The 4410-nt window shown below is 34.7% G+C and overlaps 1 pseudogene; it reads left to right on the top strand.

Annotated features, from left to right (window-relative positions):
* Positions 1-366: 366 nt before the first annotated feature.
* LOC136207315 (NDR1/HIN1-like protein 13) lies at positions 367-1048 on the top strand (annotated as a pseudogene).
* Positions 1049-4410: the final 3362 nt, after the last annotated feature.

Raw genomic sequence — 4410 nt, forward strand, 5'->3', positions numbered from 1 at the left:
TACTTCATTCCGTTAGCAAACATAGGCATTTCCGTCTAACAGTGTTAAAAATGATGAGGTGGCAGTCAAAGTCAAAAAGTAAGAAGGATATTTTTGTCATTTCATTTATTTTCTATTTTCTATTTTATTATATTTTTAGAATTTTTAAATTTATTCAATGTCCAACCCACACCTCATCTCATCGTCTTCTTCAACCTTGCATTCCTCCTGCAAAAATGAATCAAATAACTAAACCATCAATATTCAAAAATTTCATTACCTCTCTATTTTATTTTTCTAACTTTTCCTATAATTCATGATCTTTTCCTCTCTCTGTTTCATTACCTCTTCTTTTTTCCCCAATTTTCAATTTCACCCCGCCTGCAAATGTCGGATAGAGTCTTCCCTTCTTCCAAACCTGCCGCCAATGGCGGCGGTGTCGCCAACGGTGCTAATCCTCCAGCACCGCCTGCCAAATCGCATCTTTATAACCCCACTACTCGAGCTCCTTACCGACCTCAGCCGCATAACCGCCATCGCCATTCCCGCAGTGGTCGTAGCATTTGCTGCTGCTGCTTTTGGTCGGTTCTCATCCTCCTATTGCTCCTCCTCGTAGCTGCAATTGCCGGTACTGATGTTAACATCTTGTACCGCCCTCACCGGCCGCAGTTCTCCATTCCTTCCCTCCGCATTCACCGCCTCAATCTTACTACCTCCGCCGATTCCTCCTCCTCTCATCTATCTACTCTTGTTAATTTCACTGTAATCTCCAAAACCTAACTCTCATCTCACTTTCTTCTACCTTTACTATATCTTCCTACTCCAATAGTGTGTTCCTCGGGAACGTGACATTACATGCGACAGTTTGAGCAAGAAGAATGAGACGAGTTTTAGAAATGTTGTCGTTTGGGGGTCGAATGATCTGGATGCGGAGTCTGTTAATTCATTTTGTTGGGTTAAATTCTGTAGGAGAGTGTTGCAAATCCTGGTCGTTATTTTGACAATGCAAGCAGCAGAAGAAGACCATGGAGGAACGCAAGGTAGTCGACGATGGATAGGAGAGAGCTGAGAGAAAGAGGAGAGATGACGCGTAGGGTGGGGATTGGATAAATTTAAAAATTCTAAAAATATAATAAAATAGAAAATAGAAAATAAATAAAATGACAAAAATATCCTTCTTACTTTTTGACTTTGACTGCCACCTCATCATTTTTAACACTGTTAGACAGAAATGCCTATGTTTGCTAACGGAATGAAGTACATGGTACCACTTTGCAAACTTTTAAACCATATGGATGCAGTTCGAAAATGGGCCAAACTACAAGGTTTATTTTTGTACTTTTCCCTAATTTTAAAACAGTACCATAAATGTATTAAAGAAACGATTTCATCCGCGACTCACCTTGGATTTGTTAATTCGGTATTTTTTTTTTTTTTTTAATTACATTGGTTGAACAATTTCATAAGTCGATATATAAATAGTTAAATGTAGAAATAGTTGTAGAGTAGGGCATAAGTAAACATTAGAGATGGTAATAGAATAGAGTAGAGGTAGGGCAGACCAAATCGTTGGTAATAACAAATGCAGTTTTAATTAGCAAAAGCAGGGGCTTGTTTCTTACTAAAAATGGAATTTCGTACACTTGCCTTATTTCCTAATACCTAGGATCTATATAATTTAATCATTTCATTTCGATATTTACATTACCCAAAAAAGCACTTGAATCCCCAAACTCTCACCATTTGTTTATCCTACAAAAATCAATCAAATATTTTCTCCTCGTAAACAACATTCTCTTTTCTAAATTAAAAACATAATAAAAGAAAACAAAGAAGAGCAAAAACAGAGGTTTGTTGCTCTAAAAGATGTAAGATTAATGTGTTTGCACAAATTTCTCACTACAATGACACCACAATCGCCTATTATTAATCACGAATGAACTATGCAGAGGTTAATTCAGAGAAAACATGATGCTACACTAACTAGACCGAATGCTTAAGAGGGAGAGAAAGGGAGCGACCAGGGGTGTGTAGGGATAAAAAGTGTTTTGAGTTAGGACTGTTAGCTATGCTTATTGTGAGCACAAATTTTTTCGATCTCGATGGTGTATTAACTGTTAACGTTGAGCTATATATTAATCCAGTAAATACCCGCCTCAAACCGACATGTCAAAGTTCCAAAGAAAGGAACAAAGATAAAAAAAACGGAGAAATTTGCTTAGTAGAGGGCGATCCACCATAGCTTAAAGGCGATTGACCAATTCAAGGTTGATCACATATTACCAAAAATATATAAAGTTGACCATTGACGCATCGTAAGCGACACGCGGCCATCAATCCCAGAAATTCGGGATTGAGCCATACCTCAACTGTAGCTTGTCAAATCCTCCACTCTTTTAGGATTTAAGCCATTTGGCGTGACAGAGAGCATCGTGGGAGGTTCAGTTTTTTAAGAAATTCACGGAGAATTAAGGAGAGAGGGATTTTATCTTTCTAAGTTTCAAATCATCTAGAGTGAGAAAGGGAAAATTTCTCTCTTTCAAAGCTTTAATCCATCCCAAATACATTATAAATATGTTATTAACTCATCCCAACACTCTCACAAGCTTGGATTTGCTCCGATAGCATTTCCGGATCGGTAGAAACGAGTTGAAATCATTAAAACTTTTCGGTTCATCTTGTTCGGGTTTAAGGAGCTTTGGTTACGAATTTTGAGGATGAGAATAACCAAATCAAACTTATTTAAACTCTGGAAACACGCTTCAAAGGTAACAAATTACACACCTTATTTGTTACTTGCAAGTTACATGTGAGCACGATATTTTCTTCCTTTGTCACTCATCATTGTTTCTTCATGAAATTATTGATGCTGATTAGGCGGATAATAATAATGATAGTAAGTTTACAACAGGTGTTGCAATATATTTGGGTCGTTCCTTGATATCTTGAAGCTCTAAAAAGCTATGTTCTGTTACTCTTCTTCTACTGAAGCTGAATATCGGGCACTTGCCACATATGTTTCTGAAATTGATTGGTTACAAATTATTTTCAAGAAACTTTGTTTTTCATTGTCACGACCTCCACACATATGATATGATATTTTTTAGATGACCTACTTAAATGTAAATAAAATCTTTCATGAAAGGAGTAAACACAAAAGTTGACTTTTTCTTCAAGCATGACCGCGTATCTAAGTGGTTTTTCTGTGTTTAGTGTATTCCTACTCTGGATTGAGCAAGAGATATTTTGACTACTGTTGTCCAAAGACCGTTTTAGGACGCTTTATTTAAAGTTGAGCATTTATTCTACCCTTCCTCAATTTGTGGAAGGATAATAAAGAGTTATATATAGAATTGTATTAGGGCTTACAATTCTATTGTACTATATGCTCAAGCAGGATGAGTGTTCACATGAACCCTAATAACCAAATAAATTTAGTCATTCACCGTTAAATCTAGACTGGTTAAATATAAACCTAAGAATACTTTGAATTTTCACCATATGATTTCAATCAGCTTAGATCTAACGGTGAATGATCAAATTTTATTTGGTCATCAGGGTTCATGTGAACATTACTAATAATACTCAAGCTAGCCTCACCTTCTTTATTCGTCCCATGTATAAAAGCAGAGGTAATATCAACAAGCACAAGACTTAAACAATATTTTAGAACTACATATTATAGCTAATATGTGTATACAATATTTGTAATGTTTATATTTTGTGAACTTAAGTTCATTTTACACGGCTGCAATTCGATTTGGAGATTTATATTTTGTCGATATGTAAATGCATTTTTTAAAGATAAAAATGCTCTTGATTGTAATATAAATTTATCGGTGTAATTTTAAATACTTTATTTTGTTAAAAAAAATACCACAAACATCTATTTTTGAACTTTTAATCGCAGATCTCTATTTATAAATAGACCAAACCACAAATATATATTTTTGTACTTTGCCCTAAAATTATCATACTATTATGTTGCACAATCGTACTATAAACACTCAAAATTAAATACTGATAAGGGTCAGTTTGTCAAATATAATTGATTTCGATACGTAAAAAAATAAATACAAATTTGGACTGATTTATTAAATATTGTCAACTTCAAACTGAATTGATACTTAAACAAATAAATAGGATTCCATATGTTATTATTTTATTTTATTTTATCTAATTTCTATGTTCCAGATTCGTCAGATACTTTATAGGTGGATCCTTTCTGCGTACGTTAGGATTCGAACCCGAGATCTAACTAAAACGACTTGACGTTCTTAACCACTTAAGCCAGCCTTAATATTAATAATACTAACTATTATTATTAGTGGCTGATGTTTTTTTTTAAAAACGTTGTATGGGTGGAATTGGGGGAACAATTGCATAAGAAATATGGCTGGAGTAGTATTGTTTATACTGACTGTGTTCCCT

Source organism: Euphorbia lathyris, chromosome 9 (genome assembly GCF_963576675.1).
Source record: "Euphorbia lathyris chromosome 9, ddEupLath1.1, whole genome shotgun sequence".
NCBI classification, from domain to species: domain Eukaryota; kingdom Viridiplantae; phylum Streptophyta; class Magnoliopsida; order Malpighiales; family Euphorbiaceae; genus Euphorbia; species Euphorbia lathyris.